This window comes from Pristis pectinata, chromosome 5, assembly GCF_009764475.1.
Source record: "Pristis pectinata isolate sPriPec2 chromosome 5, sPriPec2.1.pri, whole genome shotgun sequence".
In the NCBI taxonomy this organism is placed as follows: domain Eukaryota; kingdom Metazoa; phylum Chordata; class Chondrichthyes; order Rhinopristiformes; family Pristidae; genus Pristis; species Pristis pectinata.
Window position 1 is genome coordinate 28,148,398 of NC_067409.1, and position 13,318 is coordinate 28,161,715.

The 13,318-nt window shown below is 39.9% G+C and overlaps 1 protein-coding gene across 9 annotated transcripts in view; it reads left to right on the forward strand.

Annotated features, from left to right (window-relative positions):
• The window catches only part of mpp7a (MAGUK p55 scaffold protein 7a), a 359,286-nt gene that overhangs the window by 73,925 nt on the left and 272,043 nt on the right, over positions 1-13,318 (forward strand). The window contains exon 2 of one of the 9 annotated variants that reach the window (XM_052015628.1): positions 3,168-3,259. The exons of the other annotated variants lie outside the window; for them this stretch is intronic. The gene's annotated coding sequence lies outside the window, so the exon portion shown is untranslated. The remainder of the gene's footprint in view (positions 1-3,167; positions 3,260-13,318) is intronic. 9 annotated transcript variants of the gene reach the window in all.

The window sequence follows — 13,318 nt, forward strand, 5'->3', positions numbered from 1 at the left end:
TCTCTGCCCAGCTCTGCATCCCATTGCAACCTATGACAACCTTCTTCACTATCTACTACACCACCAACCTTCGTGTCATCTGCAAACTTCCCAACCCATCCTTCCACTTCCTTATCCAAATAATTTATAAAAAAATCACAAAGAGCAGGGGTCCCAGAACAGATCACTGTGCAACACAGCTAGTTACTGACCTCTAGGTCGAATACTCCCCTTCTCCAACCACCCTCTGCTTTCTGTGGGCAAGCCAATTTCGAATCCACTCAGCCAATTTTCCATGGATTCCATACCTTGTGACTTTCTGAATGAGCCTACAATGGGGAACCTTGTCAAACGCCTTGCTGAAATCCATAAATACCACATCCACCACACTACCTTCATCAATTTGTCTTGTCACTTCCTCAAAACTCTATTAGGCTTGTGAGGCATGACCTGCCCTTCACAAAGCCATGTTGACTATCTGTAATAAGAATATGCTTCTCCAAATGCTCAAATTCTGTCCCTAAGAATCCTCTCCAATAGTTTGCCCATCGCTGATGCAAGATTCACTGGTCTGTAATTCCTGGGGTTATCCCTTTTACCTTTCTTGAACAATGGAACAGTGTTTGTCATCCTCCAGTATCACTCCTATGGACAGGGAGGACTATAACCTGAGGTATACCCTGCCTGATTCCGGGGACTTATCTATCCTAATGCTTTTTAGTACCTCCAACACTGCTTTTTAACCTCACATGCTCCAACACATTAGCCTGTTCTCTGCTAACCCCATATTCGTTTAAGTACCTCTCCTTGGTGAACACAGAAGCAAAATAGTTATTTAGGACCTCCCCTACCACTTCCACTTCCAGACACACATTTCCCCCCCCTTATCCCTGAACAGTCCTACCCTCACCCTAGTCATCCTCTTGTTCCTCACATGTGTAGAATGCCTTGGGGTTTTCCTTAACGCTACTTGCCAAGGCCTTCTCATGTCCCCTTCTAGCTCTCTTAAGTACCTTAAGCTCCTTTCTGGCTACCTTATAACTCTCAAGAGCCCTTTCTGATTTTTGCTTCCTAAACCTTAAATATGCTTCCTTCTTCCATTTCTCTTGTTAACTATGGTTTCTTCACCTCGACCATCCTTTCCTTGTCTCAGTGGGACAAACCTATCTGAACCCTATGTAAGTGATTCCCTAAACAAGCTCCACATTTCTGCAATGCATTTACCAGAGAACATCTGTTCTCAGTTTTTTAGCCATCGTAATTTGCCCTCCCCCCAATTAAACAACTTTCCCATGCCGTCTGCTCCTATCCCTCTCCAAGGTAAAGGTCAGGGAGTTGTGGTCACTATCACTGAAATGCTTGCCCACCGAGCTGTCCTTCACCTGACTAGGTTCATTGCCTAATACCAGATCCAGTATAGCTTTTCCTCTAGCCGGCCTGTCTACATACCATGTCAGGAGCCCTTCCTGTACACACCTAATAAACTCTGCCCCATCGAAATCTTTTGCACTAAGGAGGTGCCAATCAAGATTAGGGAAGTTGAATTCACCCATGACAACAACCCTGTTGTTTTTGCATCTTTCCAAAATTTGCCTGCTTATCTGCTCTTCAGTGTCTGGATGGCTATTTGGGGGCCTACAGAATACTCCTAAGAGAGTGATCGCTCCTTTCCTGTTTCTGACTTCCACCCACACTGACTTAGTAGCCGATCCTTCTATGATGTCCTCCCTTCCCACAGCTGTGATATTATCCCTGATTAGCAATGCCACTACCCCACCCCTTCTACCCCCTTCCTGATACCTTTTGAAACATCTAAACCCTGGAAGCTCAAGTGGCCACTCCTGCCCTTGCGACAGCCCAAGACTCTGTAATGGCCACAGCATCGTAATTCCATGTACTGATCCATGCTCTAAGTCCATCACCCTTATTCTTAACACTTCTAGCATTCAGGTAAACGCATTTCAACCCATTGAACTGACTGCATTTATGCTCCGTCCATGCCTATCCTTCCTCACATTCTTGGTCCACATCGCATCTACACCAAATGATCCATCTTTTAATCTAGCACTCCAGTTCCCATCCCCCTGCCAACCTAGTTTAAACCCTCCCCAACAGCTCTAGCAAACCTGCCTGTAAGGACACCATACATGCAGTGTTAAGAAATTGCCAGGTCATGCTAAAATATTGATGCATCTCATGAGTCGTAATATTGTGCAACCATCTTTAATGTGGGGTATTTTTCAAATTTCCTGTGAAAATTAAAATAACACATCCACTGAAAACTGATCAACCCTGCTGATTGCACCTCCAAAAATGAAACCTGATTACATTGTTCAAATTCTTTCCTTTTTTAAAACAAACAGTATTGTTTCTGCCTAATGCTGGTAATTTCTGAGGCATCCCATCGTTGGTTTGGGGTTCTGGTACTGATGAGGGTTCAGAATTTACCATGCATGTTGTGAAATTGAGTTGGGTAACTTTGGCTAAATGTCAGATTGTTCTTAAAGCTCAAATGATTGACTTACTCTCAGGGTAAAATTCACCATCCGAGCTTGGGAAATTGGTTTCTCAGGTTTAGTCTAGTTACATAATTTTCCACAATGCTCATCCAAGTATGTAGTTGCAATCTTAATATGAAAGATTGCATTTTTGTGGCTTTTGCCCTGGAAAAGTTACGCTGGGAAGTGTTTACTTCAATACAGGAAGAGTGTCAGGATTGACAAATCATAAATTTTGAGGTTGTATCTAGCAAAATGTTTGAGGTGGAACCGATTGTGTATTTGGGCATTCAGAAAATCTTCAATCAGGTGCCACAAAGCAAAAATTAGAGCACACGGGATTGGGGTAATGTATTGATGTGGGTTGAGGATTAGTTCATGAAAACAGGAAACAATAGGGATAAATGTGTTATGTTTGGGTGTGGATTCTGTGACGGTTGGGATGCTGTGAGGGTTGACAGAGGAGCCTCAGTTCATTCTGTAATTGACTTGTATGAGAGGACCAAGTACAATATCAAGTTTGCCAACACTACAAATATTGCAAAGCTGGGAGGCAAATTGGATTGTGAGGAGGATGCAGAGAGACTTCAGGGGAATGAAGATAAGCTAAGCAAATGGATGAGAAATATAGCAGATCGAATATAATGTCCTTTATTAGATGTAATGCCTTCTACTTTCATACCTCCACAGTGCTGTAATGAAAGGCATCAAAAGCACACAAGACCGATATGAAAGAACAATTACTAAAAGTGGAGAGGGGGAGGAAACAAGTTCTGCAGTTGGTAGGAATGAACGTGTGTGTACATTGGATTTCTGAAATTAATAAAATTATGGGAGGTTGTTTCTGTGAAGGGGATGTCTATAAGTTGGGCATTCTTAACGCGGGGGCTGCCTATACTTGCAATAGTGGGAGTGCCGTGAATGCAACAGGTTCATTTAAATTGATTCTAGGGGTTGCAGGTGGGTTGCTGATCCTGCGAGGAGAGATGAAGCAGACTGGGTCTACACTGTTCAATGTGTAGAAGAATGAGAAATAATCTCATTGCAACATTAAAAAAAATTGTAAGAAGCTTGACAGGGCAGATAAAGAGTTGATATTCCCCTTGGCTAGGGTGTCTAAAGCTAGGGACTCTCAAAATTAAGAGCCTGTCATTCAAGATTAGATGAGAAAAATTGTCTTCACCCAGAGGGTAACCAACCATTAGAATTCCATACCCAAGAGCTGCTGTAGAGGGTTAGTCACTGAGAATACTGATAGATTGCCAAGTAATAAGGAAATCAAGGGGACATGGTGTTGGAGCCATAAAGTGGGGCTTTGAGTAAAAGAAGGCTTGATGGATGGGGGAAAAAGGTATTTTCTCTGGTCATGTGATAGTAGCTGGTGGTGCTGGATTCAAAATGATCTGAAGACCAAACAGTGGTGTGTCATTGCTGTACTCAACAGACTTAGACTTGCCTTGGGTCTGGATCATGTGGAACCATTCTGGCAGAAAGAATGGGAGGGGGAATGGGAACATTGCTACATCAAGGGTGAAAAAGAGAAATTGAAGCTGAGTACAGCTTAAAAGTAAAAGCTGTGTACTGCAAGATAAATTAGGGACACAGTAAAATTAGGGGAAATTAGTTTTTAGAGGTAGAAAACCTTTGTGTGTAGTTGGTTTGCTTCATTGAAACATTCTTGATTCTGAGACCTGATGTGTGTGGCTGCAGAACTATTGGACATGGTGTTGTGCTAAACTGAGGTGGGGACTTTGTACTCGGTGAGATTCAGAACTGTCACCAAGAACATTCCATGCGTCAGATTCTATTATGTAACCACCATGGCCTGACCCTCTTCTGAAAATCAAATTCACAAATAAATGAAACATGAAGTTGGCTTATTGAGTCCTTGCACCCCATTAAATAATAAAACAAATTACATCACAATGTACTGCATCCAAATGAAACTTCTGACAGATTTTGAGTCTGATAAATGCATAGAAAAAAGAACAGCGAAAAATGGAAGCTGATTTCAGACCCCAAGTTAACACAGCAAAGCCTGGATGGGTAGAAGTGAAATTAAAAGGGAAATTATGAGAAGAGAGAAAGGGTCTTCAAAAGGTATTCTCAGACAAAATCATCGAAGTCCAAAGGTCTTTATGAAAGAAGGATAACTGAGGAATCAGTAAGGTCTATTGGGGATCAAAAAGTTAATGTGTAAACAGAGAATATGGGTAATGTTCTTGCTGAATATTTAGCAACTTTTTTCACAAAAAAAGGGATGATCCCAGTGTCGTAGTTAATCCAGATGTCTGTGAAATTTTATTTGATGGGAGAAACAGAGGCACTAAACCATCTGGCCCCCTTGTATCTGCTCCACAATTGTTAGACCAAGCTGGTCTTTTACTTTATTCTCTTCCCTGTAACAATCTTGTGTTGCAAACCAACCATCTCAAGGAACAATATTGTTAAAAAGAGGTTGAAGGGGTTTAGTACCTTTAAAAATGGATAAATCACCAGGCCCAGATTTAAAAAGAAATCTTAGGATGTCAAAGAAGCAAGGGAGAAAATGGTAGAGTGGTGACTATAATTTTTCAGTCTGTCCTTGTAACTGGAGTGCTGCCAGAAAATTGAAGAATTGCTAACATGATACTGTTCCTTTAAAAGGGAACAAGGGGATCAGCCAAGTAATTATAGATCAGTGCATTTAATCTTGGTGAGCAAATTTTTGCTATCCATTGAAAGGGACTTTCACTTAAAAATGCATAGATTACCCAGGGACACAGTTTTATTAAGGCTTTTGACAAGTTGTCACTTGTAAGACTGACCAAAATATTAAAAGTCCATTGTGTCTGAGGAAGAGTGACGAATTGGATACAAAATTGTCTGGGGTGCGGTTGGGGGTGGAGGAGGTATGAGGCGAAGGGAACCAAGGAAAAATTAATGGCTCATCGTGCTATAACTGGACATCATTACCACTGGGGTTCCACATAGCTTGGAATTTGGTTTCTTAGTTTGTGTTGTGTGTACATGAATGAATTGGCCCTTAATAGTGGGGGCATAATAAAGAAGTTTGCATGTTATACAGTGAAGGTTATGCTATGTTATTGAAAGGAGGCAAGTTTTAGACTGCAGAAAGATATAAATGGTCTGGTTGATTGAGCAGAAAAATGGCAAATGGAGTTTAAACCAAATGTGATCCAATGTACTTGTGGAGGTTGAACAAGTCAAGGGAATAGTTGTAATTCACAACTTGTTGAGTGGTGTGGAGAAACAAAGGGACCATGGAGCGTGTGTTACTATGATGGGGTTGAAAGAATATATGGTTGAAAGTATAGCTCAATTCCTGATTTGAACGATTCACATTTCTTCACACGTACAGGTCAACTTCATATTGTCATGGTCATACGGCACAGAAATGGGCCCTTTTGGCCCACCATGTCCGCGGCTGCCATCAAGTGCCTATCAAAACTAATCCTATTTACCAGCACTTGGTAAATTGTCTCATCTTGTGTTGAAATTTATTAATTATTTAATCACATTTGTTTTTCTCCTTGCATAGGAGCATAATTAGGTCATTTAATGTGCCAAGCAGAATTCACCATTCCATATTTCTTCATGACATAGAAGGTGGCCATTTTGACCAATTTTCCATGTAACCTATTCGTGCCACGCAATGCTACAGATTGTACCACCCTTCTGCACACTAGGTGCAATTTAGAGGGGCGGGTTAAACTACCAACCCATGTATCTTTGGGATGTGGGAGGCAACTGGAGTACTTGGAGAAAAACTATGCAGATAAGGGAGAGAACATGCAAACTCTATGCCAACAATATCAGTCTGAACCTGGTCAGCTGGAACTACCAGGAAGCAGCTTTACTCGCTGCACCACAGTGCCGCCCATTGAGTAAAGTTCTGCTGACCTATATCTGAACTCCACATTTTTTGACTTTGGGTAGAAAAATAGGATGAATTTTTAAATTTCATCCAATCTGGCATTTAGCATTTTGGTTCAGTGTTACACTTTCACATTTTGACCTTTTTGGTGTGGTAGTGATGAAGAGAAATGCTATTTGGTTTGTGTACAAAGTGTAGTTCCAATTTAAAGATTCTATTTTGTTCTTGTTTTCCCCTGGTGGTGTTAATAATTTCTCTATCTACTCTAAATCCTGTATATTAAATGTTTTGATTAGATATTCCCTCTATCTTCAACTTCATGCAACTTTTTTCAGTAATTGAACCCTTTGAGTTCTGGTGGCAGTCCAGTGAATCTGTGGTGTAAATTGTCCAAGGCCAATAACCTAAACACAGTAGTAAAAAAATCAAAAAAAAAACTGCAGATGCTGGAAATGTAAAGAGAAAATGTTGGAAATGCTCAGCAGGTCACGCTGCATCTATGGAAGTAGAAATGGTTAATGTTTCTGGTTGGAAACCTGGTTCTGTTTTAGGGTCTCTGACTTTGAAATAGTGACCCTGTTTCTTGTCCCACAGATGCAGCCTGACCTGCTGAGTAAATAACAACATGCTCTGTATTGTTTTAGATCACCTATACACAGTGAATGAAAATCAAAGTCTGCTGATGCAAGAAATCTGTGAACAATGCTGGAAACAGAAGCAGAGTTAACATTTCAGATCAATGACCTTAAGAATTGAGAAAAGTTGGAAATATTTTAAATTGCAGAGGAGGTGAAGGAGTGGAAAGAACAAAGGGAATGTCTGTTATTGATTGGAGATTGGCAGAGTGAATGACAAGTGGTGGCAATGTAGAGAGTGTGTGGTGAAGGCTTATTATAAATAATCTGGAGGAGATTTAGATAAAGTTCCCTTAATCATTGCTCCGTGTATTGCATCTCAACAAATTAATAAAACCTCATAAGGATATTCCCAATTCTCTGTACTTATTTTTTGTAATAATGTCTTGTGCACAACTTGAAGTCAGCTCAGGCTCTCGGTAGACGGCAGACACCATGGTGTGAATATCCACGTCTATCATAAAATTTCTATAATTCTGTGATTTCAAGATGCTCCTTATTCTCCTGCTTAATTCCAATAAAAACCTGTTTGATTAGAAGCTGAGCTACATAAATCCAATGCTGGCTGTCTTTGATCGGCTCATACCTGATTGTGCTCAAATGCTGCCTCTGGAATTTCAGTAACTTGCTCATATGTTAAGCTGACAGATCTGTAGTTATATGGTTACCACTCATGTCTTCCCCTGAAAAGAAGTGCGAATTTTTGAATCCAGATGTCCCAATTTTTGCTCCTAGAATATGAAGAATGCATCTTTCGTTCACATTCCTCGAGTTGAAATCATCTTGTCTTGGCCAATGTGGAGGAGTGAGGTCCTAGGCCTTTCACAGCAAAAGTCCATGAGAGATGATATCTCTATTCTCTAAACAAGATGTGCTTTGTTTCCTTAATTTCTTGAATGAAATTAAATCTTTCCTTGCTCTTAACCACTGGTCATTGCTCCCTACACCCCCCCCCCCCCCCCAACACACACACACACACACACACACACACACACACACACACACACACACACACACACACACACACACACACAAAATAATGACTCTGAAGCTATAATGTATCAATAAGCTATGTAGTTTCATTATTCAGTGTTATCCAGTTTTTTCTCAGAGATGACATTCTCGTTAGCAGCAACATAGAAACCATTGTGATGTATGCAATTTATTTGGCTATCCCAAGTTTGAAACTTTCAATTGGGTTTTGTTTTTAAAAAAAGATTATGCAAAAGATGATCACTGTTTCAGATGAAGCCTTGTTCCAGCTCTCCATGCAAATATTACTTCACTTAATAATTTGAAACTGATATTTGCCATTTCTTTGTCCCTTTAATTTACTGTAATCTACATGTTGTGGAATCATAGATTGAGTCGTACAGCACAGAAATGGATCCACCATGTCCATGCCGACATTTTTGTAATCTATACTAATCCCATTTGCCCATGCTAGGACTGCATCTATCATGCCTACTTAAGTGCCTGTCTAAATGTCTCTTTAACATAGTAACTATCTAACTCCACATCCTCTGGCAGCAAGCTCCAGGTATCAACCACTCTCTTGGGGGTGGGTGGGGACTTTCCACTTAAGACCCCTTTAAAACCTCTTCTCACCTTTAAACCTGCTTTTCATACAGTGGGAAGATGATTCTGACTATCTACCCAATCTATGCCTCTTATAAATTTTCTAAACCCTTAAGTCATCCCTCAAGCCTCCATCGCTGCACGGAAGACAAACTCAGCCCATAACTGAAGTCCTCCAATCCAGGTAACATCCTGATGAATCTCCTCTGCATGCTCTCCTAGTACAACCACATCATTCCTATAGTGTTATATGAGCCACACATAGAGACTGGAGCTGCAGATGTACAAGTTCTTTATTCAGCACAAGCAGATATTCAGGAGGAGCACTGGTGGAAGACTGTCTGGAAAACCTCGGTAGAATATCCTTAAACTCAAACTACATTGAGTTTTTATACTCCTAAAAAGATTATGGGATGTGTTTGAATGCAATTTCAATAGCTACAATAACAATTCAATACTTTGAGTGCCAATAAATGGTTCCATTTAATTTCGTAAATGGTAGCACATAGTAACTGACGTGACACCTCTGAATATTCAAACATCTTTGCTGGGACAAAGTAATTCACCTGGATGATGTAAAAGCTTCTGAGGGCAGAAACACCAGACAGCCACAATTGTTGAAGGCTGACTTTCTGGGAACACAAATATCCTAATTATTGATGGACAGCAACTATTCCTATGATTATGTTTGATGTACTTTGACCTTCCCTGATCTCTGTCACAATGGTGCAGAACAACTTGGCTGAAGATATCTTCAGCCTGGTTTGATGTAGGGCAACTAACATAGCCCCATTGTCTGTATGTTTGGCTTTTGCATATGAGAATGTCTTGTCATCTCAGTTTACAAACGGTATCTCTTGAATGGCCTCCTGCTGTGGGCCAGTAGCCTGTGCTCTTTTGACAGTACTGTTTGTTTACATAGTTGTCCTAATTTCAAAACTGATTACTGCTTGTAGTTTGCATTTGAATAGATCTTTTAGAAGACTGGTTCTCATTTGTATTAATGCCCGCTATCCATATAAATCCTGAAGGATGTCCTATGTCTAACAATCACTCACAGTATGGTGATCAGAACTACACTGAGTAGTCCAAGTGTGATCTAACCAGTGATTTGTAAAGTTGCAACACAATGTCCCAGTTTTTATATTTTATGCTTAATCTATGAAGCAAACATGTCATATACCTCCTTCACTCCCCTATCAACCTGTGTTGCCATCTTCAGGGAACTATGGACTTGAACGCCTAGTGTCCCTCTGTTCATCAACAAAACTCAGTGCCCTACCATTTGCCGTTTTATCTTATTTGAGTTTTCAAAATGCATTGCCTTGCACTTCTCCGGACTAGATTTGATCTGCCAACCCACTGCCCAATTTTCCATCTGATCTACATCCTGCTGTAGCTTTAAACAACCTTCCTTCCTTATCCACAAAACTTTTGTGTACCTCCTACATTCATATCTAAGTCATTAATATATATCACAAATAACAAGGGTCCCAGCACCAATCCCTGCGGTACACCACTGGTCACAGACTTTCAATTAAATAATCATCCTTGCACCACTTTTCTCTGCCTCATATCACCAAGCCCTTTTGGCTCCAATTTGCCAGCATACCTTTGATTCTATGTGCCTTAACCTTCTGGACCAGCCTTTCATGGGGGATCTTGTCAAATGCTTGACTGAAGTCCATATAGATGTTGCTTACCACCCTGCCTTCATCAATTTTAGTTACTTGCTCAAAAAGAAAACTCAGTCAAATTACTAAGGCAAGATTTTTCCCGGCACAAAGCCATGCTGCCTATCCCTGATCAGCCCCTGCTTTTTCAAGTGTATCTGAATCCTGTCTGTTATGAGTTTATCCAGTAATTTCCCTACCACTGACCTGAGGCTCACCTGCCTGTAGTTACCTGACTTTTATTCCTTGTCTGTTAATGTTACACAGACTTGGATATTCTTGTCAAAGATTTTCAAATGATGAGTTCAGCTTTACTTTCATTTTTGTTGATGTTGGAAAAAATCTCAAATGTCCCCCACTAAGTTGACCTAAAAAATTCCAGCATGGTTTAAGTTTTGTGTTTTGTTGGAACAGTACTCTATCTGGGTGATGGGAACTGCTTTAGTTCACCAATATAGATCTACAAATTGGATTTGGATTATTCTTGCCCATTCCATAAAGGTTAATTTGTGAATCATTTATGCAGAATATAAATCTGAAGGTTATTTTTGTTTTACACATTTTGTAAAGTACAGTAGCTTGGTCTGGGCAGTTTGCCAGAGGATCGGAGAAAATGAAGGTGAGGTCAACGGCACTTTCCAGCCAAGTGAAGGATTGTGTTAAATGACTCTGGTGGAGGAGGGAGGGTAAGATGGTGGGTGAGTGTTAGGGCTGTATGCTTGTGTGCACTTGAAATGTTTTGCATATAAATTATAAAATTGCTGATGCTACTATGTTACTAGGGCCAAGTAGAGTAAGAGATATTAGCATCTGGACCAAAGCAGGACAGCTAAGGGAAGGAACAGCATGGGGGTGAGGGAAACATGGAATAGATGAGTGTTTTGACAGTGCACCATTTCAGGCTACGTATTTTAGTAAGGGGAGGGTATGTATTTTAGTAAGGGGAGTGATAAACCTTAGGACTCCAGAAGAATAGGGAGAATATCATGTGTTGTTTTTAATGAGATCCTTTTCTCACTACCAAGAAATGATTTCATACATACCTTGAAAATAAAGGCCTAGTTGATAAAGCTGTTAAAACAAAAAGGATACTTGGGTTTATAAATAAAAACAGAATGATCCAAGAATTGTATTAGCAGGAATTATGACAAAAATGGAAAGAAACTTCCTGTTCCAGTCAAATTGCATTTGGCAATTCTGTTTTGTCTGGAAGTGAAACTAAGGTGTATGGTGTTGATGGTGGGTACCATTTTTATTTGGGCATCACGGCTTTAATGACTAGACACCTATTTTCATGAAGAGATACTAATTGTGCACTGTTTATTTTGAGAGTTCACTGTATTCCTCAAAGTACTTCTGGTTTGATTTAAATGTGAATACATTACAAACTCAAACCTGGAAGATAAGTTGTAGCCTGTAGTTTGGTTAATATGTTGGTGTAATAGACGTGATTATTGCTTGGCACTTGCAGGAAAATTTTACATCCGTGTGTCCACATCATCTTCAAAGCTGCAAATTCTGAGAAACAGTGAAGCGGTACACTGCCCAAATCTGACTTTGTGATGGCATAAATGTCACTGATTCACATGAATTTAGATGGTATGAGCAATTTCAAGTCCAAAGTGGAAAGAACGGAAGTTGGAGGTGCTTGAGAATGAACAATCAATGTTGTTCTGCCTCATTTGCTTAATTTCCAGGAAAAAATTATTTTTTAAAAAAACAAGTGAAGTTTTGTTAGAACCCTAGAATACAAGAGCTAAAGCACCATCTCCGTCGATCTGACTGAGCAAACGGGAAGTGTATTGTATTCTGGATGACTGAAATTATACCATCATATCCAAATCATGCCATGCAAATTATTCTGCAGGAAATTCTGACTCGGGATTTGGGAGGTGTCAGAGCTAGCATTTGTGTTGGTAACACATGAACTCAATGTATCCCAAGTTCAAACAATGCAAGTTTAGAGTCACATGTAAATATGGAAGAACGATTCAAAGTGGGAATCCCTGGCAAACTGTAGAGCAGACTACTGTTCAGAATCGCATGTGATTTAGTATCTAGAATTGTTGATAGCGGGTAGTTTTCTATTTTCAAGAGCTTGAGTTCAGAATAACAGCAAGTTGCTTTGTTTCCTCACCCCACATATGCACAGGCTTTTGAGAAATGTGCAGTTTTATTTTCTGCTTTAGGTTACTACAAACTCTAAATTTGTAATTTTCGCATTTTGAAGTTTCACCTCCAGTTGCTTTAGTGGAAATATTTTGCTGTTCCCATTTATCTCTTTGCAATACCATTTCCAAATGTTAATCAGATTTCACAACAATCAAATCCTTTCTCCACGGTTAATTTTTGGCACGTTTTTCTACTGTCCTAAGTATAGTTCTGGTTCTGTATTTGTGGAATTAATCACTGAAGGAAGAGAACAGCAGCTAAATTACTAACAATTTTAAGTTGCTCCAGTAGTTCTACGAATATTGTATATTTTTTGTCTCTTAGGCAGAAGAATGTTATTCCCATCTTAATAACAACATAATAAGTAATGCAAAAGCATGTGGAATGTCAAGACAAGTCTTCCCAAAGCCCACTTAGCATACCAGCTGTGGTTGAAAAGATTTTATGAACTTAAATTGATGTAATTATCACTTATCCCCATCAAAAGAAAATAATTGAAAGGAGCACGCCTAGATCCTAAGAGAAAATTTGTGGTTGATAATCCTTTCACGCAATGCAATGGTGACAACTGGAGCAATTTAAAATTGTTTGTAATATAGGCTGGTGACTCTTGCATCAGTGACGGAGGAGTTTATTGGATAAATTTCTTAAGAATAGGATCTACTTATAGCTGGAAAAGCATAGATTTATTAGGGATAGAAAGCATGGCTTTGTGCGGGGGAGGTCATGTCTTACAAACTTGAGTTTTTTGAGGAGGTGATGAAGATGATTCAGGGCAAGGCATTGGATTCTGTATATATGGACTTTGGTAAAGCTTTCGACAAGGTCCCACATGCTTGGCTGATTCAAAACTTCAGGGCACCTGGGATCCATGAAAACTTGGTAGATTAGATACAAAATTGGCTT